This window comes from Oncorhynchus keta, chromosome 4, assembly GCF_023373465.1.
Source record: "Oncorhynchus keta strain PuntledgeMale-10-30-2019 chromosome 4, Oket_V2, whole genome shotgun sequence".
In the NCBI taxonomy this organism is placed as follows: Eukaryota; Metazoa; Chordata; class Actinopteri; order Salmoniformes; family Salmonidae; genus Oncorhynchus; species Oncorhynchus keta.
Genome location: NC_068424.1, coordinates 39139372 through 39165174, shown reverse-complemented (window position 1 = coordinate 39165174; position 25803 = coordinate 39139372). Strand labels below are relative to the sequence as shown.

At 41.3% G+C, this 25803-nt stretch overlaps 1 protein-coding gene across 2 annotated transcripts in view; it reads left to right on the top strand.

The window, feature by feature from the left end:
* The first annotated feature begins 1722 nt into the window (after window positions 1-1722).
* The window catches only part of LOC118374773 (uncharacterized), a 43082-nt gene continuing 19001 nt past the window's right edge, over window positions 1723-25803 (top strand). Inside the window, exons 1-2 of one of the 2 annotated variants that reach the window (XM_035761270.2) lie at window positions 1744-1800; window positions 3278-3384. The gene's annotated coding sequence lies outside the window, so the exon portion shown is untranslated. Of the gene's footprint in view, window positions 1801-3277; window positions 3385-25803 lie in introns of both variants that reach the window. The other variant, XM_035761264.2, reaches the window with a different exon arrangement.

The window sequence follows — 25803 nt, the reverse complement described above, 5'->3', positions numbered from 1 at the left end:
GTTGTTCTTACATATATAATGGCCCACAGGAGATGACTATGGGCTGCTGGCCACAGACTCAAACAATGGCTAGGTAACAGGAAGCAGATAAGTAAATTGAAGTTAAAGGAATACTTTGGGATTTTGGTAATGAAGCAGTTTTTTATTTCCCCAGAGTCAGATGAACTATTGGATACCATTTATATTTGTCTGCATCCAGTATGAAGGAAGTTAGAGGTAGTCCCTGAAGTCAATGCTAACTAGCGTGAGCGCAATGACTGAATGTCTGTGGTATCTACTAGCATGCTAGCAGTTACCATAAACTTCCCATCATTGTGCTAGTGCTAATTAGCAATTGCAACTACTCAACTACTTTTGACCAGGGCCAATAGGGCTCTAATAGGGTGCCATTTGTGACGCTGGCTCTGTAAACATGAGCATATAGTTGGGTCAATCACCAAGGGAGCATAGTAACAGCAGGCAGAAGGGCCATTACAAATAAATTAGGCAATAGACCTATATTGAAACGTTAGAATGGGTGAATCACAGACGTTATAGCCTACTATCGGAATTCTCTCTGTTGTGGGAATACACAGGTTGAGGCAGACCGAAAATGCCAGTTCCCTCCCTCAGTTTTGGGGGATTCAGTTATTTGCAACATCTGTGTCAATATTATGGGGGTCTTTTGGTTTCTCTGTTCTTCTATGTGGTGGAAAAAAGAGAACAACTCTCCATCTGTGAACATTCAGCAATGAAAACATTCAGGTATGTGTGTATGGATGCGCGATTGCTGGTGTACTCCTACTGTATTTCTCTGTGTGTGTGTTAAATTCACGTGAGTTATAGATCTGTCATTCTCATTGAAAGCAGTCTAAGAAGCAGAATATCTGTTCTATGTGCATTATTTCTATGCTTCTGTAACAGTATAACTTTAAACCGTCCCCTCACCCATACCCGGGCGCGAACCAGGCACCCTCTGCACACATCAACAACAGTCACCCACGTAGCATCGTTACCCATCGCTCCACAAAAGCTGTGGCCCTTGCAGAGCAAGGGGATCCACTACTTCAAGGTCTCAGAGCAAGTGACGTCACCGATTGAAACGCTATTTAGCGCGCACCACCGCTAACAAGCTAGCTATTTCACATCCGTTACACTTCACGTTCTTAAATTTAGTTTTTGAGGCTTTTACTTTCGTTATTTTTTTTTACATCAGCTTCAAACAGCTGAAAATACAATACTTGTGGTTTTGTAAAATATATTTCTAAGCAGTTTACATTTGACAATGGGTCTCTCTCTCTACACTATATTTGCTTGTTTTGTCACAAACTGAAATTAGGCAAACTGTTCAAACATTAGCAACCAGGAAATGGTGGAGTGTCTTCTGCATAGTACACCTTTAATTGCAAGGTTTTATTACCTTGTGTTTTACCTATTAGTTTCCCAATGGCATGGAGTTCGTTAGATGTTGACTTACCATTATTAAATAAGGGCAAAATAAAAGTTAGTAACTACTTACCTAACTGTTAGCTAAGGCTACTATCATGATCTCAATTAGTTAGCTAGGCTAATTGAAAAGTGAAAACAAATCTGTCCCAACCTTAGAACACAAAAATCATCCAGCAGCACGACTGGTGAAAAAATATATTCCTTGCCTGCTAATAGGGCGCTGGGGAATTGTCTGCTCCTGCGCCCCTGCAGGTGCCGCCCCCCGAATAGGCATGCTGCAAATACTCCCTACAGCACAGAGCTCTCTCAGCGGTAGATGCTGAGCGCAGGGAACTTGTACGACACGGCAACGCGACCCTACGCATCTCCAAGGTAAAAAATAAAAAAAAGTCTATACATGCGTATTCTCAGGGTGATGATAGCCGTAGCCTATGTGTGTGAAATGTAATACAAGAAAACGACGAATTGTATATGGTATCGAGTAATATTTAGCTGTGTCCGCTGGATACATATTCGGCAGAGGGAGAGAAGGTTTGAAGCAAACAGAGCAGAGGCGCGCATCTGTTAAGGATGCCTCGATTTGCAACCTCAGTCTGGCTGGCCGGTGATCTTCATATCTGCTGCATTTGATCTGTAGTTAGCTCACTGTGGACCGATAATAAAACGGGATGTAAAAGATATGATACAATTGGGGAATGGATGACTGAGCAACGGGGACCACGAACGAAATGACCATTTACAGATGTATTTTTCAACTTCCATATATTGAGTGCTAGCTAGCCTCGCTGAAGCAGTACCTGCAAAGGCGCTTCAGACATACCTATCAACCTATATCGAACATTTAGCAAAATTTCGCCAGTTTACAATATAGCCAGCTATCAATAGCTTGCTGAAGATTAGAATAACAAACATTGTGGCTCTCCGTACAAGAGAGTTTTCTTGCAAATGTTATATGTTTTTCCTAAAGTTTAACATGACCGCGTTTAACCCAGCGAGCATGAACGCCTTCAATCTTGCTATCTTCACAGGGCAGTTATATTTGAAATATTTGTAACTAACAACAAATGGCAATGAGAATAGCAATGACCCAGCCATGGGATATGGTTGGTATGTCAAATACAGGCGGATAGCTTTGATGTTTTGTCGCACCTGCAACGTCTTCTCATTCACATGTGCTTCCACATTTACAACAACAACCAATCATCACTATTCTCATCGCTACACATTTGTCCCATTTCGTCGAACTTTTAAAAACGTTTAAATGTTTTAAAGCGTTTAGTTCTACAGTAGAGTTATGCTGGTGGATTAATAGCGACAATTTAACGACACTAGAGACATTTACTTACATATTTGGCTGTTGGCGATGAGCATGTGACTGACACTGACTGTGTTGACAGACCGGGGGAGAACCTGCGAGTGCTGAAGTGTAAAATCTCAGGGAAATGACCTATGGCGATAATAACAGGCGCAAGGGGACAAGGTCAACAACTGATGGGATGGATGCTCATGGTCAACTGACTAAAATAGCATAGGCTACTCCATTTTTAATGCGTTCATTATCGTCGGCCACATTACTTGTTAGTTTAGTCTACCACTGCAGCGAGGACCATCAGGTCCGTTTGTATTTCTTGTCCTCTTGTGAGTAAACAAAAACATAGCAAGATGGTGATACCTATATGCAACTTTAGGGCCATGATGAGTATTGCACAAAGAATGAACAGGGTAATGACTTGTTTCACTCCATTCTGACATTACAGATTGTCTAGCCCATGGCTCATTCTGTGATGCTGTATGAAAACTTGACTCTACAACTTATTCCCACTTACTGGGTCTGTTTTTTGTCACCTAGGAGGAGAACTCAATATAACCTTTAGGGAGAGAGGAGTGCGGTTGAAGGAAAGCAAAGAGGAAGAGAGTTTTGCCAGGCGTCACTTATCTTGGATTACATGGAGAAAAGTAAGGTCTGCTTCCTGGAAAACACTGATAATGAAGGCCAAATGTAGCACGCCTATGTAAAGAGTCTAGTGATTTTATAATATTAGTAATAATAACCTCTATAACTGAGTGGTGACCAGTCCACGCAATACATTTTAAGATCGGCTTGTAAAATCACCAATGAGAAAACCAAAGCCCTATTGTGATTGTGTATAAATGGAAAATTATGCATACAGATGTACTAGGCCATATGAAACGAAAAGCATTCGAATGGATTAGAGGGGGTGTTGAAAGCCAGCCAATATCTTTCTCTTGACCTTTCCCTTGGTGTCCTCTAGAGCAGCGGTCCCCAACATTTTTTTGCACCACGGACAGGTCTCATATAGACAATATTTTCCCAGACTTTAGTTCAAGTAGGTCTACCGTGATATTATAAAAACATAAAGTGCATATTTTTTTAAATCTAATGACCATATAATAAAGACATTGCAACTCTCCATGTCGCTGTTTGTTTCCCAGCAACAAGACAGTTGATTGTTAGACAGTGACATGTTCCTTGTGTCCAGTCTACTCTGTAATTTTGTTTTTGTTGCCGTCACTGCTTCGCAGAGATAGGATGTTGGAAATGGAAGCAACGTTTTAAGTGCTTTTGTGGCTCTCTCAGGATATTCCGCCTTGATTGAAAACCAGAAGGTCGGCAGAGATTACTTTATCTCAAACATACTTTTAAGGCCACCGTCATTTGCAACCACAAGGAGTTGATCTTCTTCCTGCATGGAGATGGACGATTCACCTGGAACATTCACAAATGGGTCACAGATCCATTCCTTCGCACTTTGTGGGTCGTTGGCGGTTGGGAAGTAATGCTCAAGCTCCGTTGACAGTGAAGCTAGGTGATTGCGCACCAGCTGGGAGAAAGAAGGCCCAGTCTCAGTCTCTCCCAAAATCCCTGCTAATGTTTGGAACATGTCAAATATGCCCCTATCCACTCACCGTCCCCACAGTTCCCGTTTTGCTTTGAATGCAACCACTTTATCTGCCAACTTACAGACCGTTGTCATTCTCCCCTGAAGTGACAGATTGTGTTCGTTGAGCAGGTTGAATATGTCGCACAGGTAAGCAAGTTTTGTGACCCATTCCTCGTCATTGAAATATGCCGGCAGTGGTGACTTTTTTTAACTGAAAGGGGGAAAAAACGCTTTTTAAGTTCTGCCCACAAATTTTTATAGTATTGAGGTCAGGGCTTTGTGATGGCCACTCCAATACCTTGACTTTGTTGTCCTTAAGCCACTTTGCCACAACTTTGGAAGTATGCTTGGGGATAAGAGCGTCTGCTAAATGACTTAAATGTAAATGTAAATGTAAATGGGTCATTGTCCATTTGGAAGACCCATTTGCGAGCAAGCTTTAACTTCCTGACTGATGTCTTGAGATGTTGCTTTAATATATCCACATAATTTTCCTACCTCATGATGCCATCTATTTTGTGAAGTGCACCAGTCCCTTCCGCAGCAAAGCACCCCCACAACATGATGCTGCCACCCCCCGTGCTTCACGGTTGGGATGGTGTTCTTCGGCTTGCCTCCCCCTTTTTCCTCCAAACATAACGATGGTCATTATGGCCAAACATTTATATTTTTGTTTCATCACACCAGAGGACATTTCTCCAAAAAGTACAATCTTTGTCCCCATGTGCAGTTGCAAACCGTAGTCTGGCTTTTTTTTATGGTGGTTTTGAAGCAGTGGCTTCTTCATTGCTGAGCAGCCTTTCAGGTTATGTCAATGTAGATTTTTATGTAGATTTTTTTCTGAGGTCTTGGCTGATTTCTTTTGATTTTCCCTTGATGTCAAGCAAAGAGACACTGAGTTTGAAGTTAGGCCTTGAAATACATCCACAGGTACACCTCTAATTGACTCAAATGATGTCAATTAGCCTATCAGAAGCTTCTAAAGCCATGACATCCTTTTCTGGAATTTCCCAAGCTATTTAAAAGCACAGTCAACTTAGTGTATGTAAACTTCTGACCCACTGGAATTGTGATACATTAAATTATAAGTGAAATAATCTGTCTGTAAACAATTATTGGACAAATGACTTGTCATGCACAAAGTAGATGCCCTAAATGACTTGCCAAAACTATAGTTTGTTAACAAGAAATTTGTGGAGTGGTTGAAAAACGAGTTTTAATGACTCCAACCTAAGTGTATGTAAACTTCTGACTTTAACTGTACGTACGGTCACTGTGGGGACACGTCGTAGATGCACTTATTGATGAAGCCGGTGACTGAGGTGGTATACTCATCAATGCCATTGGATGAATCACAGAACATATTCCGGTCTGTGCTAGCAACATGTATTTCTTTTTTTTTTTACCTTTTATATAACTGGGCAAGTTAGTTAATAACAAATTCGTAGTTACAATGACAGCCTACACCGGCCAAACCCGGACGATGCTGATGCTGTGCTATGGGACTCCCAAACACAGCCGGTTGTGATACTGTCTGGAATCAAACCAGGGTGTCTGTAGTGACGCCTCTAACACTGAGATGCAGTGCCTTAGACCGCTGCTCCACTCGGGAGCGCAGTCATGTTGCGTAGCATCTGCGTCATCTAACCACTTCCATATTGAGCCAGTCACTGTTACTTCCTGCTTTAGTTTAGTTTTTGCTTGTAAGCAGGAATCAGGAGGATATAATTATGGTCAGATTTACCAAATGGAGGGCGAGGGAAAGCTTTATATGTGTCTCTGTGTGTGGAGTAAAGGTGGTCTAGGTGGTCTAGAGTTTTTGTCCTATGGTTGCACATGTGACATGGTGGTAAAACTTACTTTGTCTACATACTCATCTCATATGTATATACTGTACTCGATACCATCTACTGTATGCTGCTCTGTACCATCACTCATTCATATATACTTATGTACATATTCTTTATCCCCTTACACTGTGTATAAGACAGTAGTTTTGGAATTGTTAGTTAGATTACTTGTTGGTTATCACTGCATTGTCGGAACTAGAAGCACAAGCATTTCTCTACACTCGCATTAACATCTGCTAACCATGTGTATGTGACAAATAAAATTAGATTTGATTTTTTGATTTGATTTGATTTTAGGTGAAACAGATTTAAGTTTGCCTGCATTAAAGTCCACGGCCACTAGGAGCACTGCTTCTGGATGAGCATTTTCTTGTTTGCTTATGGCCTTACACAGCTCGTTGAGTGCGGTCTTAATGCCAGCAACTGTTTGTGGTGGTAAATAGACGGCTATGCACAATATATATGAGAACTGTCTTGGTAGATAGTGTGGTCTACAGCTTATCATGAGGTACTCTACCTCAGGCGAGCAATACCTCAAGACTTCTTTAATATTATACATTGCGCACCAACAGTTATTGACAAGTAGACATAACCCTGCCCCTCGTCTTACCAGACATTACTGCTCTGTCCTGCTGAAGCAAGGAAAACCGAACCAGCTCTATATTATCCGTGTCATCGTTCAGCCACAGCTCCGTGAAACATAAGATATTACAGTTTTTTATGTCCCGTTGGTAGGATAGTCTCGACCGTAGAGCATCGAGTTTGTTTTCCAGTGATTGGACGTTGGCCAATAGAACCATTGTTAGTGGCGATTTACTCACTCGCCACCGAATCCTCACAAGGCACCCTCGACCTTCTCCCTCTGTGTCTCCGCCTTTTTCTCACGCAAATGATGGGGATTTTGGCCTTGTCTCCGGAAAGCAAATATATCCTTTGTGTCGGACTCATTAAGGTGAGTAATCGCTGTTCTGATGTCCAGATGCTCTTTTTGGTCATAAGTGACTTTAGCAGCAACTTTATGTACAAAATAAGTTACAAACAATGCGAAAAAAACAAACAAAATAGCACACTTGGTTAGGAGCCCATAAAACTGCAGCCATCCCGTCCGGCGCCATTATAAGTGATTATTGATTCACAACAGATTTTTATTTAACTAGGCAAGTCAGTTAAGAACACATTTTTATCTACAATGACAGCCTACCGGGGAACAGTGGGTTAACTTCCTTGTTCAGGGGCAGAATGACAGATTTGTACCTTTTCAGCTCAGGGACTCGATCCAGCAACCTTTTGGTTACTTGCCCAACGCTCTAACCACTAGGCTATCTGCCACCTAAAATGAAGCAGTAGACTAAAATGCATTGTCTAGACAGAGAGCATATACTCAAACAACAGGCAGTGTGAGAGGTTAATGTTAGCTGTGACTTCTTCAGTTCCGTTTGTAATAATGTTATTACAATCTTATTTCTCTGGCATTCTTAGATTGACACTTTGTTATCTTTTGGTAACATCACTGAAGTTTTTGAAAGAGAACAGAACAGACACTCACCATGTAAATAGAGAGGGAGAAACTCCTTGAGATGCACCTAAACAAGGTTGTCTCTGGGGTTTGAGTTCAGTGTGCGTGTGCTTGAGCGAGAGAGAGTGTGTGTGAGTGTGTGCTTTGACACATACCCTCCTTTGGCAGGGTTGGTGTGAGAAAGTAAGGCCCGTTAGATGCCCCCAGGAGACGGGGGTAAAGAGGGAAGTGGCTCATTAATTCCGGCAGTACTCGAGGAGAGGAAAGGAAACGGCTGGTCAGCACAACCACAACTTTCCAAAGGCGTTGCATGGATGTAGACTGGCTAAGTGACTCATACTGTACCAATTCAGTTTCCATCACTTATCTGAAAGAGCCATACAGCAATAAGTCAGTTCGCCAGAGAGACCCCCCACCACCACTTTTTGGTCTGTTGATCTGCACTTGTTCTGTAGGATGTTATTGAGTAGTTCATAAAATAGCAGCTGACGCAGATTTTGCTTTATCAAAGAGTATGACATCAGTCATGTCGTGATATCAGTCATTAATTTTGAGTTCTGGACATTTTGTCTCAGAAGTTGTTTTGATTCTTTCTCCTTTCTTACCCCCTTCACTGAAGACTGAGTGTTCAGCTGCCTGCCAAGTCTGTCCATACCTGATTAGCAGCGGGTTAGTGTACTGTAGTGTGTTAATCCTTTGATCACAGTGGTTCTGTCTGATAAACCATGCCTCTGTCATCTCAAGGTTGCCCCAGAACATTGATGAGAACTAATGACCATGTAAAGACAAGCTGAGCAGTGGACAGGGTCAAAAACAGAAATATAATTACTAGAATGGAACATCTCCATTCAAGTCAACGTTCCATAATACTATTTCTATGTGTCAAAAAACAAAACAACGTCTCCTTGGATATAGGTGCTGGAGAGTTAGTCATACTGATGCGATTATTTTGGGAACTGCAGAGAACTGTATATCAGGGTCTTAAACCTGCCAATGTTTCAGACAGAGGCTTTTCAATACGTTCCAATGAGTATTTTACACTTTAAATGTTATCATATGCTTGCATTGGCAATGTGTTTTGGAACAATGAGATTCTGCCAATGCTTTTACATGTTTTGTTTTAAAACTGGAGTGGGGTGTAGACTAGAGGTCAATCATTTATGATTTTTCAACGCCGATACCGATTATTGGAGGACCAAAAATAGCCTATACCGATTAATCCGCCGATTTTTGTATATATTTGTAATAATGACAATTAGAACAATACCGAATGAACACTTATTTTAAAAGTCAATTTAGTCTCATAAATAATGAAACATGCAAAAACACAGTGATAGAGAAGAAATTAAAAGTGTAATATGTGCCATGTAAAAAAGCTAACGTTTAAAAGTTCCTTGCTCAGAACATATGAAAGCTGGTGGTTCCTTTTAACATGAGTCTTCAATATTCCCAGTTAAGAAGTTTTAGGTTGTAGTTGTTATAGGAATTATAGGACTATTTCTCCCTATACCATTTGTATTTCATATACCTTTGACTATTGTATGTTCTTATGTTCTATAATATTGCCAGCCTAATCTCGGGAGTTGATAGGCTTGAAGTCATAAACAGAGCTGTACTAAAAGCATTGCGAAGAGCTGCTGGCAAACGCAGGAAAGTGCTGTTTAATGAATGCTTACGAGCACGCTGCTGCCTACCACCGCTCAGTCAGACTGCTCTATCAAATATCAAATCATAGACTTAATTATAATAAACACACAGGAATACGAGCCGTAGGTCATTAATATGGTCAAATCCAGAAACTATCATTTCGAAACAAAACGTTTATTCTTTCAGTGAAATACTGAACCGTTACGTATTTTATCGAACGGGTGGCATCCATAAGTCTAAATATTGCTTTTACATTGCACAACCTTCAATGTTATGTCATAATTATGTAAAATTCTGGCAAATTAATTACTCTTTGTTACGAATAAATGGTCTTCACACATTACGCAACGAACTAGCTTTGTTACATGGCACATATTGCACTTTTCCTTTTCTCTAACACTGTGTTTTTGCATTATTTAAAGCAAATTGAACTTTTTTCATTATTTATTTGAGACTAAATTGATTTTATTTATGTATTATATTAAGTTAAAATAAAAGTGTTCATTCAGTATTGTTATAATTGTCATTATTACAATTTTTTATAAAAATCGACCGATTAATCGGTATCGGCTTTTTTTGGTCCTTCAATAATTGAAAAATCATAATCGGTCGACATCTACTTTAACTTCTTACGGATACGTGGGACGGTAGCGTCCCACCTGGCCAACATCCGGTGAAATTGCAGAGCGCCAAATTCAAAAATACTAAATTCAAATATTTCTTGAATATATGTGTTATACATCAAAATAAAGCTTAACTTCTTGTTAATCAAGGTGTCAGATTTAAAAAAGGCTTTACGGCGAAAGCACACCATGCGATTATTTGAGGACAGCACCTCGCATACAAATGCATGACAAATCATATTTCAACTAGGCAGTTGCGACACGAAAGTCAGAAATAGCAATATAAGATATGCCTTACCTTTGAAGCTCTTCTTCTGTTGGCACTCCAAAAGGACTCAGTTACATTACAAATGGACCCTTTGTTCGATAATGTCCTTCTTTATAATCATAAAAACTCATTTTAGCTGGCGCGCTTCAGTCAATAATCCACCGATTTCCCTTCTTCAAAATGCATACAAAATGAATCCCAAACGTTACCAATAAACGTATCCAAACAAGTCAAGCAACGTTTATAATCAAACCTTAGGTACCCTAATACGCAAATAAACAAACAAATTTAAGACAGAGAATCGTTATTGTCTTTACCGGAGATAAATAACAAAGAACGTGCTTTCCTTCTCACTCATTTTTCCAAAAACCAGCCTAAAACTCTTTCTAAAGACTGTTTACATCTAGTGGAAGCCCTAGGAACTGCAATCAGGGAGGATTTCTCCCTATAATAAAAGTGCCAGCCATTGAAATCAGTATTATGCTGATTTTTTTATATTTTTAACTTTAGAGTGTTTTCTATCCAAATCTACCAATTATATGCATATCCTAGCTTCTGGTCCTGAGTAGCAGGCAGTTTACTTTGGACACGCTTTTCATCTGTCAAAATACGTCAAAATACCGCTCCCTAGCCCAAAGAGGCTAAACTAAACATTGACAAAGCCGCGGGGCCAGATGGATTACCAGGATGCGTAATCAAAGCATGCGCGGACCAACTGGCAAGTGTCTCCACTGACTTAGTCTGTAATACCTACATGTTTCAAGCAGACCACCATAGTCCCTGTGCCCAAGGAAGCAAAGGTAACCTGCCCCGTAGCACTCACGTCAGTAGCCATGAAGTTCTTTGAAAGGCTCTGTCATGGCTCATATGAACAGCACCCTCCCAGATACCGTAGACCCACTCCAGTTCACTTACCTCCCCAACAGATCCACAGATGATGCAATATCAATCCCACTCCACACTGCCCTTTCCAACCTGGACAAAAGGAACACCTTTGTGAGAATGGGGTTCATTGACTACAGTGCAGCATTCAACATCCTAGTGCCCACAACGCTTATCACTAAGCTAATGATCCTGGGACGAAACACCTCCCTCTGCAACTGGATCCTGGACATCCTGAGGGGCTGCCCCCAGGTGGTAAGGTTAGGCAACAAACACATTTCCAACACTGGGGCCCCTCAGGGGTGTGTACTTAGTCCCCTCCTGTACGCCCACTACTACGTGGCCAAACACGACTCCAACACCACCATTAAGTTTGCTGACGACACAAGTGGTAGACCTGATCACTGACAACGATGACACAGCCTATAGGGAGGAGGTCAGAGAACTGGCAGTGTGGTGAAAATGTGAGAAAGACAAAGGAGCTGATCGTGGACTACAGGAAAAGGCGGGCCAGACAGGCCCCCATTAACATCAACAGGGCTGTAGTGGAGCGGGTCGAGAGTTTTAAGTTCCTTGGTGTCTACATCACCAACGAGCTATCATTGTCCAGACACACCAAGAGGGCACAACACAATCTTTTCCCCTTCAGGAGACTGGAAAGATTTGGCATGGGTCCCCAGATCCTCAAAAAGTTATACAGCTGCACCATCGAGAGCATCCTGACCATTTGCATCACCACCAGGTATGGCAACTGCTTGGCATATGACCATAAGACGCTACAGAGTTTAGTGCCCAGTACATCACCGGGGCCAAGATTCCTGCAATCCAGGAAGTGTCAGTGTCAGAGGAAAGACCATAGAATTGGCAGAGACTCCGGTCACCCAGGTCATAGACTGTTTTCTCTGCTACCGCACGGCAAGCAGTACTGGTGCGCCAAGTCTTGGACCAAAAGGTTCCTTAACATCTTCTACCCCAAGCCATAAGACTGCTGAACAATTAATCAAATGGTCATTGGACTATTACATTGAGCCCCCCCCACCCCCCACTCCATTTGTTTTGTACACTGCTGCTACTCGCTGTTTATTATCTATGCATAGGCACTTCACCTCTAACCTGTACCCCTGCACACTGACTCGGTACCTGTACCCCCTGTATATAGCCTTGTTACAATGTTAACTTTTATTATTTTTTACTTCAGTTTATTTTGTAAAACATTTCTTAACTCTTCTTGAACTCCACTGTTGGTTAAGGGCTTGTAAGTAAGCATTTCACTGCAAGGTCTACACTTGTTGTATTCGGCGCATGTGATAAATAAAGTTTGATTTGATTTGATGGAGGTAGTACACATTTTCCAGCCAGTGTCCCTCACCCTCCGTTGTTTAATACAAGGCTGAGAAACAGACAGACGGAGACAGACAGGCAAAGAGAGGATTGAAACAGAGATAGCGGACACAGTGGGCTGGGCTCGGGACAGAGGGGACTGGATAGTTTCCCTGTCACACTACCACACCACCCGGCCATCTTTGAGTTATAGTGGAGGGAGCCCCACATTATTCTGGGCTGGGGTAACGGTGTGGATGAAATATGGCCCTGTGTTTGACCATTTGTTCTATTTGGGCTCAGGTCCATGGCCCTGGTCAAAAGTAGTGCACTATATAGGGAATTGGGTGCCATTTGAGAAGCACTCCTTCTCAGCCTTCACAACAGCGTCTCAGTGAAACTTACAGGCTTGTCCTGTAGAGGAAGCTGATTGGAAAACACTTGCGACACTGGCACTGTTCCCTCAAGTCATCGACGCACATCCTCAGGAAGCGCCGAGCGGGGTCCGTTGGACGATGATGTCACAAAGCCAAACAATAAGGAGGCTGTTAGCGAATGTTTTTGGCCCCTCCCCCAGTGGTCTGGTCAGGTTTCCAATGATGTTTGGACGAATACAGATATGTGGCTCCTCTGAAGGAATATTTGAGGCAGGGAGCAGATGGGATGTCCTCCTCTGGGTCTCTGCTAGACCTCTTTCAAATAGTTTTACAGTTTTCTTTACCCTGCCAGATGGCTGGGGTTTGCCCTTTTGCAAATATTCTATTAGTTCCATTGTAAACAGGATAGCTCAATCAAGCCTACCTTAAAGGACGTAGTATTTTTCTGAATTTTTGCATTGTAATTTCAGAAAATGTCTATAATATATCTCTGGTAATAGTGTAATGATAGTGTTTCACATTAGTACTAACCCACCAGTGTTGTGATATTGGCCTATTGATTTCTCCCAGCGGAGCGGCATCTGTTGTCAAGCGCGAGTTGAGCCTTTTACTTTCAGTTTTGGTCCACCTGCTTCAAACAGCTGTAAAAACAATATTTTTTGTTACTGAAAATATATTTCACCACAATTTAGATGGTACAATGATTCCCCACACAATTCAGTGTTTGTTTTCTCACATAAACTGAAATTTAGCAACCAGGAATTTACAGAGAGATATATACCACAGCCACAAAGTGGAACCGCTTTCCCATTTTGACAACCGATGTCGCTCTTTCGGCAGAAATCAATAGGCAGATTTTACAGCCAATCACAACACTGGTGGGTAACTAAATACTGTGAAACACTATAATAGCAGCCCAATTCGTAGACCGACACTATTTTACCTAGGACACAAATACCTAGGTGTCTGGCTAGACTGTAAACTCTCCTTCCAGACTCACATTAAACATCTCCAATCCAAAATTAAATCTAGAATCAGCTTCCTATTTCGCAAACAAAGCATCCTTCACTCATGCTGCCAAACATACCCTTATAAAACTGACCATCCTACCTATCCTCGACTTTGGCGATGTCATTTACAAAATAGGCTATAACACTCTACTCAACAAATTGGATGCAGTCTATCACAGTGCCATCCGTTTTGTCACCAAAGCCCCATATACTACCCACCACTGCGACCTGTATGATCTCGTTGGCTAGCTCACGCTTCATACTCATCGCCAAACCCACTGGCTCCAGGTCATCTACAAGTCTCTGCTAGGTAAAGCCCAGCCTTATCTCAGCTCACTTGTCACCATAGCAGCACCCGCCTGTAGCACGTGCTCCAGCAGGTATATCTCACTTCTCACCCCCAAACCCAATTCTTCCTTTGGCCGCCTCTCCTTCCAGTTCTCTGCTGCCAATGACTGGAACGAACTGCAAAAATCTCTGAAGCTGGAGACTTATATCTCCCTCACTAGCTTTAAGCACAAGCTGTCAGAGCAGCTGACAGATCACTGCACCTGTACATAGTTCATCTGTAAATAGCCCATCCAATCTACCTCATCCCCATACTGTATTTATTTATTTATTTATTTATTTATTTATTTATTTATTTATCTTGCTCCTTTGCACCCCAGTATCTCTACTACTTCTTCTGCACATCCTACCATTCCAGTGTTTAATTGCTATATTGTAATTACTTTCCCACCATGGCCTATTTATTGCCTTACCTCTCTTATCCTATCCTATATATATTTTTCTACTGTATTATTGATTGTATGTTTGTTTACTCCATGTGTAACTGTGTTGTTGTATGTGTCGAACTGCTTTGCTTTATCTTGGCCAGGTCGCAGTTGCAAATGAGAACTTGTTCTCAACTAGCCTACCTAGCCTAACTCCATTTTTAACACATCTGCTAAGTTACAATTCAATATCATAATTTAGATAAAAATAACCAATGTCTCTAGTAAAATAGTCTATTTCCTGTCTATTTCTCTGTACGCTGATAGTACTGTTGATGGTAGCCTACCCTACTTTTTATTAGCTCAAAACAATCAGCTTGCTTGCAGGAGAAAATAGTCCCAAAATATAGACTTATAGAAATATAAGTTTCAGGGAAGAATGGACAGAGCGATATGCCATATGCGTTCATCATACCAGATTTCTCCTCCACCAAACCAGTCTTGTTTGCAATGAAACTTTCACTGTTTGCATATAATTACATCGGAGACATCATGAATTGTAGCTTGTTATCAAAAGTTTCCTTTACACCCCAGACAGAGGCCAGGTGCAGAACAATGTCAACTTTAACTCCTGGTTACTCTTCGGTGGCTTTACCCCAACAAGAGATGCTCACATCCCTAAACACTGCCTGGGTTTAAACATGTTCTCTTTTACAGAAAGTGAATAGGGCTACAGTCGTGGCCAAAAGTTTTGAGAATGATACAAATACAAATCACAAAGTCTGCTGCCTCAGTTTGTATGATGGCAATTTTTATATACTCCAGAATGTTATGAAGAGGGATCAGATGAATTGCAATTAATTGCAAAGTCGCTCTTTGCCATGCAAATTAATTGAATCCCCCAAAAAACATTTCCACTGCATTTCAACCCTGTCACAAAAGGACCAGCTGACATCATGTCAGTGATTCTCTTGTTAACACAGGTGTGAATGTTGATGTGGACAAGGCTGGAGATCACTCTGTCATGCTGATTGAGTTTGAATAACAGACTGGAAGCTTCAAAAGGAGGGTGGTGCTTGGAATCATTGTTCTTCCTCTGTCAAATATGGTTACCTGCAAGATAACACGTGCCGTCAACATTGCTTTGCACAAAAAGGGCTTCACAGGCAAGGATATTGCTGCCAGTAAGATTGCACCTAAATCAACCATGTATCGGATCATCAAGAACTTCAAGGAGAGCGGTTCAATTGTTGTGAAGAAGGCTTCAGGGTGCCCTAGAAAGTCCAGCAAGCGCCAGGACCGTCTCCTAAAGTTGATTCAGCTGCGGGATCGGGGCACCACCAGTACAGAGCTTGCTCAGGAATGGCAGCAGGTAGGTGTGAGTGCATCTGCACGCACAGTGAGGCGAAGACTTTTGGAGGATGGCCTGGTGTCAAGAAGGGCAGCAAAGGAGCCACTTCTCTCCAGGAAAAACATCAGGGACAGACTGATATTCTGCAAAAGGTACAGGGATTGGACTGCTGAGGACTGGGGTAAAGTCATTTTCTCTGATGAATCCCCTTTCCGATTGTTTGGGGCATCCGGAAAAGAAAAGGTGAGCGCTACCATCAGTCCTGTGTCATGCCAACAGTAAAGCATCCTGAGACCATTAATGTGTGGGGTTGCTTCTCAGCCAAGGGAGTGGGCTCACTCATAATTTTGCCATTAAGCAAAAGTGCCATTAAGCAAAAGTGATACCTAAGTGGCTCGGGGAACAAAACATTGATATTTTGGGTCCACGGCCAGGAAACTTTACATAAATATTCAGACTCTTTACTCAGTACTTTGTTAAAGCATGTTTGTCCTGTTGAAAGGTGAACCTTCACCCCAGTCTAAGGTCCTGAGCGCTCTGGAGAAGGTTTTAATTAAAGGACCTCTCTGTACTTTGCTCCGTTCATCTTTGCCTTGATCCTGACTAGTCTCCCAGATCCTGCCGCTGAAAAACATCCCCACAGCCTGATGCTGACACCACTATGCGTCAATGTAGGGATGGTGCCAGGTTTCCTCCAGACGTGACGCCAACGAGGTCAAAGAGTTCAATCTTGGTTTCATCAGACCAGAGAATCTTGTTTCTCATGAGTCTTTAGGTGCTTTTTGGCAAACTCCATGCAGGCTTTTCATGTGCCTTTTACTGAGGAGGGGCTCCGTCTGGCCACTCTACCATAAAGGCCAGATTGGTGGAGTGCTGCATAGATGGTTGTTCTTCTGGAAGGTTCTCCCATCTCCACAGAGGAACTCTGGAGTTCTGTCTGAGTGACCATCGGGTTCTTGGTCACCTCCCCAAGCCCTTCTACCCCGATTGCTCAGTTTGTACTGGCGGCCAGCTCTAGGAAGAGTCTTGGTGCTTCCAAACTTCTTCCATTTAAGAATGATGGAGGCCAATGTGTTCTTGGGGACCTTCAATGCTGCAGACATGTTTTGGTATCCTTCCCCAGATCTGTCCCTCGACACAATCCTGTCTCGGAGCTCTACGGACAATTCATTTGACCTCATGGCTTGGTTTTTGCTCTGACATGCACTGTCAATGGTGGGTCCTTATATAGACACTTGTGTACCTTTCAAAATCATGGCCAATCAATTTAATTTACCACAGGTGTACTCCAATCAAGTTGTAAAAACATGTCACGGATGATAAATGGTAACAGGATGCATCTGAGCTCAATTTCGAGTCTCATAGAAAAGGTTTCGAATACTTACTTAAATAAGGTATTTGTGTTTTTTATTTCATTTAAATGTGCAATCATTTCTCAAAATCCGTTTTCACTTTGTCAAAATTGGGTATTGTGTGTGATGAAATTGTTTTATTTAATCCATTTTAGAATAAGGTTGTAATGTGGAACAAGTCAAGGGGTCTGAATACTTTCCGAAGGCACTGTAGAATCTACAAGTGTTTCAAGGTCGATTCCACAAGAAATTTTTTTTTTTTTTTTTTTTGAAAACGCTGTCTCAAGCACCACCCACACAATTGGGTTGTGCAGTTTAAATGAACAAATTGTCACAGAATCAAATTATTATTTTGGTCCAAAGACTAGAAAATACATTACAGATTATATTGGGATCCATATTGATCAGGCCTGTACAACCCGCTTGCTTGGTGTTCTGATTGATTATGAATTGTCATAGAAACGACACAAAAAGACAATAACCTCTAAGTTCGCCAAAATTCGGGGATACTTGGCAAAATTCCATATCCCATAAACAGAATCACTGCTTTCAAGTCTCTATCACACAATGATCTTCCCATTCACACATTATATCGGCCAGCACACACCATACCAAACTACTATCAATCTATCGCATGCAGAAACACTCGGTAAGAATAAAATCATCTGCCGGTTTTAGAGACCATTCAGCATCACTTTTTCAAAAATTAGGACTCCTGAATATTTATAAAATGTATTATTTTCAATTTGCTCAATTTCTTTACGGCACTTTAAATCACTTATTACCCTCATCTTCAAAAACAATTTTACAGCCACATATGAATTCCGTAACTACTCAACAAGAAACAGACAACAGCTAAGTCACCCATATTTAAGAACCAAATTCGCAATTCCGAACTAACTATAGAGGCCCTATGATCTGAAACTGATTTTACCAAGCTATCCCCGTCATTGTTTTAAACAATGTTAAGAGGCACTGACTGTCCATCACAGTTACACACCCCAGTAGCTTGACTGCTGGGGGGGGGGATCTCTTCTGACCATGGTAGCCAAAATAATAGGGGCAACTGGGCATTTTTATACATGACCCTAGGCATGATGGGATGTTAAGCTTTTTTCCATTTTCTTTAACAAATAGTAGGCTATGGCATACGCTCACATAGGCCTACCTCAATTTGCGCACTGGTTTTAACAGACCAAGCCCTTCACGGACAAAGAGGTATTTAAGGAGTGGAGACACTATTGGAGGAATTGGCCGACGAATCTATAGATGGCCTATAATTTCATCTGTCTTATTTCTTAAATAGCCAGAAATATGCTCCAACACAAAGCCCTCTTGTTGTTAGTTAATTTGAATTAAAATGAAGACTGTTAATTAGTAAATTAATTACTTGAATTAGCCAAGTTTTTGCACCACGTGCTTTCCACCTCCCCATTGCATCGGGTGTGCTGCTTCACATTTCAGCACCACAAAGCTGTCATGGAAGTTACTGGAATCTGGCTTGTTGTGAGGTCAATAACTCTGACAAAAAGCCTCACCATGGGCAATGAAACATTTTGTTTTGTGGCCTTTGGATAGGCAAATATCAAATATCAAGTAGAAACAGCTTAACACATTCTTTATATAGGCCTACAGTCCACTATCCTTTCTGCTTAAGCTATCTGTTGGATACCATCAATCTAGACTGCACTGTTGTTGCTTGTTTTTGTTATGTTTTGTAATTTAAAGTAGCTATAGACCTAACCTTAATTTCCTGAATAGGGCTCTTCATCTGTATCCTCCCATCCCTAATCTAGGTCTCTCTCTCTCTTATATCTGCCTCTCTCTCTCAATTCAATTCATCTCGCTCTCTCCTCTCTCCATCTCTTCCTCCCTCCTACTGAGGCCATGAATAAGGATCTGACACCAAACTGTCAACCTGGAAACTGTCATCATCCTCCTCCAACCTTCTGGGCTGCATCCCAAATGGCACCATATTCCCTGTGTAGTGCACTACTTTTAACCAGGTCCCATTGGGTTCTCATCAAAAGTAGTGCACTATATAGGGAATAGGGTGCCAACCACGGTATAGTAGCCACTAGCCACCAGTCAGGGCAGATGCCTTCTTCTCTTCTCCGAGATGATCTAAAAATGCCTTTTATTTATTTCATTACAAATAAGTCATGCCCTTACCAGAAGAACACTTTACTCTAAAATAAAACACCCTGCTTTATTATAGGGTGGGAATTGCCACGGACCTCACAATATGATGTTATCACGATACTTAGGTTCTGATTCTGTATGTGATATATAGTGATTTGATGTCCCAAACGTTTTGCTCACTATATGTCTCCTGCAGTGGAACAAGTGAGAGCCATGAGAACATTTGTTTTGGAGATAAAAGTACTCAAAACATGTTGGCACACCATTTAAAACACTTTTAAATAATATTGAGAACAAGCTATAGGATGAGAACTACCAGAGTTTTGGTGCAGGGACAGCCTGAGTTACGCAAGCTAACGGTAACTACCTAGCAAGAAATTAATCATTTTTAACAAACCAATACTTGGAGTCATAGTATCGATATACAATACATTTTTTTTTACCCCCATACCTACTTTATTAATTGGACACTAGTATTTGTAAGCTATCTAGTAAAATAACAAGTGGTTGTGATTTGGCTACATTCATTTTCCATTTCACCCACTAGGCTACATAGAATGAGAGTACAGTTCTGTGTAATGCCAGGTCTGGTCTGGTCTGGTCTGCATATGGTTTAGATTATTTTTTAGGTTACTGAGCAGCTAGTCTACATATGTTATCCATAAAGAAGATAATTAATTTAGTTTTGAAAGAGTAAAAATGATAAATATTCAAGAATCAGCAGCAGAAGTAACAAAGTGTTGCTTTATTGCCAGGATCTTGAACGATCTCTAACGCCATCTAACTCACACACTGTACGCATAACAAAACACAATGTTGTTGTTGATAGGGAAAGAGGAAATCAAATGGGCCATTGTTGTGGGCTAGCTTCTGCTGTCGTGGTTTTTATTTGATATCAAATGCCAATTCCATTGCATAAGAGAATTACTGGTGGGTGATTCCAGCGTTATGATGTTACATTTGCATGCAAAATCCCAACTTCAGGTCACAGAATGGACAAACAAAATAGCTGATCGTGGACTACAGGAAACAGAGGGCCGAGGAAACCTCCATTCACATCTATGGGGCGGAGAACTTCAAGTTCCTCAGTGTCCACATCACTAAGGATCTATCATGGTCCGAACACACCAACATCGTCGTGAAGAGGGCACAACAACACCTCTTCCCCCTCAGGAGGCTGAAAAGATTTGGCATGGGACTTCAGATCCTCAAAAGTTTATAGAGCTGCACCATTGAGAGCATCTTGACTGGCTGCATTATCGCTTGGTATGTTAACTGCTTGGTATCCGACCGCAAGGTGCTACAGGGGGTAGTGCGGACGGCCCAGTACATCACCGAGGCCGAGCTCTCTGCCATCCAGGACCTCTATACCAGGCGGTGTCAGAGGAAGGCCCGAAAAATGGTCAATGACTCCAGCCACCCAAGTCATAGACTGTACTCTCTGCTACCGCATGGCAAGTGCTACCGATGCACCCAATCTGGAACCAACAGGACCCTGAACAGCTTCTACCCCCACGTCATAAGACTGCTAAATAGTTTAGTTAAATAGTTAACCAAATACCTACCTAAACGTTCACAATTTTGTCACTTTTTGTGACTCATCACATACACTTCTACTACTGTTTACTATCTGTCACTTTATTCGTAGTTATATGTACATATCTATCTCAGTTACCTTGTACCCCTGCACATCGACTTGATACTGGTACCGTTTGTATATAGCCAAGTTATCGTTACTCATTGTGTATCAATAATTTGTATTATTACATGTTTTACTTTTCTAGAATTTGTCTATTTTCTTTCTCTCTGTATTGTTTGGAAGAGAAACCACTCCTATGCTGTCTTGGATGTGTGGTTAAGTTCATTGTCAGGTTGGAAGGTGAACCTTCGTCCAAGTCTGAGGTCCTGAGTGCTCTGGAACAGATTTTCATCAAGGACCTCTCTGTACTTTGCTCCGTTCATCTTTGCCTCGATCCTGACTAGTCTCCCAGTCCCTGTCACTGAAAAACATCCCTACAGCATGATGCTGCCACCATCATGCTTCACAGTAGAGATGGTGCCAGGTTTCCTCCAGACATGATGCTTGGCATACAGGCCAAAGCGTTCAATCTTAGTTTCATCAGACCAGAGAATCTTGTTTCTCATGCCCTGAGACTCTTTAGGTGCTTTTTGGCAAAGTCCAAGCAGGCTGTCCTGTGTCTTTTACTGAGGATCTTCCATTGGGCCACTCTACCATAAAGGCCTGATTGGTGGAGTGCTGCAGAGATGGTTGTCTTTCTGGAAGGTTCTCCCATCTCCACAGAGGAACTCTGGAGCTCTGTGACCATCGGGTTCTTGGTCACCTCCCTGACCAAGTCCCTTCTTCCCCGATTGCTCAGTTTGTTTGGGCGACCAGCTCGAGGAAGAGTCTTGGTGGCCTCAAACTTCTTCCATTTAAGAACAATGAAGGCCACTGTGTTCTTTGGGACCTTCAATGCTGCAGAAATATTTTGGTACACTTCCCCAGATCTATGCCTTGACACAATCCTGTCTCTTAGCTCTACGGACAATTCCTTCGACCTCATGGCTTGGTTATTGCACTGACATGCACTGTCAACGGTGGGACCTTATATAGACAGGTATGTGCCTTTCCAAATCATGTCCAATCAATTGAATTTACCACAGTTGGACGCCAAGTTGTAGAAACAGTTCAAGGATGATCAATGGAAAGAGGATGCACCTGAGCTCAATTTCAAGTCTCCTAGCAAAGGGTCTGAACACTTATGTAAGGTATTTCTGTTTTTATTTGTAATACATTTGCAAAAATGTATGATGTAGATTGTAGATTGCTGAGGATTTTATAAGACATTCCAGGACTAGTCACAGATTGTTTTTCAACAAATTTCTCATCTTTCTACGCAAACAATACTACTGCCATGCATCAGAAATGCATTTCAGCCTAACTTTTCCAAGAGAATCCTTGCTAGAACATATCATTTCAAAGATATCAACAATTGCTTCTGCAAAGGATTCATATAGAATTAATCTTAGAACAAGCACACACAATGTGGTGAAAGCACAAGCTTCTAAAGTTAAGATATTATACATCGATATCCATCACATGCACAATCAGATGTTACGGAAATCATAACGCTACAAAAAAAAGATACTGACAATAAAAAGAGAGAAACCAATTAAAGACCATTTAAAACCTTGATGAAAGTTACAGTGACAGTTTGAATATGATCTGATGTAGTCTTTTTACAAGACTGTAGAACACACAAACAAAGCTCAAGATACTTCAATTTAGTCTGCATTGCTTCATTAACGTCTCATCTTCATAACTTGGGCTCCTGAGTGGAGCAGCGGTGTAATGCACCGTGCTCAGTGCTAGAGGCGTCACTACAGACCCTGGTTGGATTCCAGGCTGTATCACAACTGGTCGTGATTGAGTCCTGTAGGGCGGCGCACAATTGTCCCAGTATCGTCCGGGTTAGGCTTTGGCCAGGGTAGATTGTCATTGTAAATAAGAATGTGTTCTTAACTCACTTGCCTAGTTAACTGAAGGTTAAATAACTAAATAAATAACACTGGGAAAATAAGTTCTGTTAGCCATGAGTAGGGCCAGTTGGTTTATGTGTTTTTTTTCATACTCTTGGCGTAATGGTTAAGGTGTTGGTTTGACAGTCACTAGACCTGGGTTTGAGTCCTGGTTGGGGCTACCTCCCGAATTCGCAACAATGTACTTCAATGGTTGGTTTCAATTACTCACCCCTTATTGACCCATGTTTAACTGCAACTCTTTGTTGGAGAGGATCTGCTTGAGCAAAGTGAGGTGTCGAATAACTGATCTACAAATAGTATTCCCTGCCAAATAATAGGTTTTGTGCAATTAAGATTCGTAGAGCTACGCCTTCCCTGGCATAGGGGATCCCTCTACCAAACACTCACGCACCACTAGACATTGATTGATTGATTGATTCATTCATTGGAGACCGCTTGTGTCAATTAAAGAACATTTCAAGGGTATTTTCCTACTTGCAGCAAACCTAGTGGATAATGCTGGAAATACCGGTCAATTTGTTTTTTAGTAAAACAGCCAAACCCAGCCAAAACAACTGGCCCTAGAGACTGGAGGTCCACCGATTAATCAGAATGGCAGATTAATTGGGGCCGATTTCAAGTTTTCATAACATTCGGTAATCCGCATTTTTGGACACCGATTATGGCCGATTACATTGCACCCCATGAGGAGACTGCGTGGCAGGCTGACTACCTGTTATGCGAGTGCAGCAAGGAGCCACGGTAAGGTGCTTGCTAGCATTAAACGTATCTTATAAAAAACAATCAATCTTAACATAATCACTAGTTAACTACACATGGTTGATGATATTACGAGTTTATCTAGCTTGTCCTGCGTTGCATACAATCGATGCGGTGCCTGTTAATTTATCATTGAATCACAGCCTACTTCGCCAAACGGGGGATGATTTAACAAAAGCGCATTTGCGAGAAAAGCACAATTGTTGCACGAATGTACCTAACCATAAACATCAATTCCTTTCTTAAAACCAATACACAGAAGTATTTTTAAAGCTGCATATTTAGTTAAAAGAAATTCATGTTAGCAGGCAATATTAACTAGGGAAATTGTGTCACTTCTCTTGCATTCTGTGCAACAGAGTCAGGGTATATGGAACAGTCTGGGCCGCCTGGCTCGTTGCAAACTAATTTGCCAGAATTTTACATAATTATAACATAACATTGACGGTTGTGCAATGTAACAGCCATATTTAGACTTATGGATGCCATCCGTTCAATAAAATACGGAACGGTTCCGTATTTCACTGAAAGAATAAACGTTTTCTTTTCGAAATGATAGTTTCTGGATTTGACCATATTAATGACCCACGGCTCGTATTTCTGTGTGTTATTGTACTATAATTAAGTCTATGATTTGATAGAGCAGTCTGACTGAGTGGTGGTAGGCAGCAGCAGGTTCGTAAGCATTCATTCAAACAGCACTTTTGTGCGTTTGCCAGCAGCTCTTCTCAATGCTTCAAGCATTGCGCTGTTTATGACTTCAAGCCTATCAACTCCCGAGATTAGGCTGGCAATACTAAAGTACCTATTAGAATGTCCAATAGTCAAAGGTATATGAAATACAAATGGTATAGAGAGAAATAGTCCTAAAATAACTACAACCTAAAACTTCTTACCTGGCGATATTGAAGACTCATGTTAAAAGGAAGGAACTTAAACGTCAGCATTTTTTACATGGCACATTCAGTATTGTTGTAATTGTCATTATTACAAATATATATATATAATAATCGGCCGATTAATCTGTATCTGCTTTTTTTGTTCCTCCATTAATCGGTATCGGCGTTGAAAAATCATAATTGGTTGACCTCTACGAGAGGACAAGGCATCCTACTATATAATGGTCAAAATTCATACAATTTCCTACTTAAATGTTTCAAATAAAGCCTGTACTCCCGCATATAGATGTTAAGGATAATTGTGAATGTAGTTTAATTTGGGAATGACTAAATTTATTTGTGGTTGCTCAGGCTGACTTTCCTGTGTAATTGCCCTGGTATTTAAACTGAGCTCGACATGGGACATGAGGGGAGGAGTGTCACGAACGGAGAGGAAATCCTGATCTCGATGTTGACTTATGATGGTGAAGATAAGCCCCATTTGGAGATGCTAACTGACTGACAGGAATTACAATTGTGGGTTTAGGACTTTAAATAGGTCTTAGATAGGGCAGCAGGCAGCATATGTTATGGATCATACTCAGTTTTGATCATATTATGACATTGCCGAATTACACAAAGTCTGTTTGTGTGTGTGTCTGAAGTAAACAGCTGATAAACCAGAGGCTGAAGGGGTTATTAATGTGCAGGAAGGGAGTAAAGGGTGTGTAGCACTGATTTGATCAAGAGGTATCTGATCGCTTTCCCAAATCGCACACCATTTCCTACATAATGATCTCGTTGACCATAGGGATCTGGTAAAAAGTACTGCACTATGAATAGGGTGCCATTTAGGACAGTCTCTTTGCTAATGGCCAGGGTGGTTTATCACTTCACTTGTTTCCTGCAATAAATGGAGGAAGTATCAGACAACTCTAGGCCTAGGCTGGTTGAACTATTGAACCCACTCACGTTTCAGGCCAAGCAGTTAGAATATAGCATTCGTACAGATGTAATGTGGTGCAATTAAAATGTGGTTTGCACATAGTGTCACATAGTGTCATATCTGTCAAGGCTTGGATACATTTGTTGTTTAGGCCTAGTTAATAGAGACTTTGTATAATTTTGGATTTAAGATTGTGAAAACAAGTTTGCAGTTTAAGCTGAATTTGACAGTGAGTTAATTCATCAGTAATCAAATCCAGTATTTAGTTTGTGCAATGTTGGAAAATACCATACTC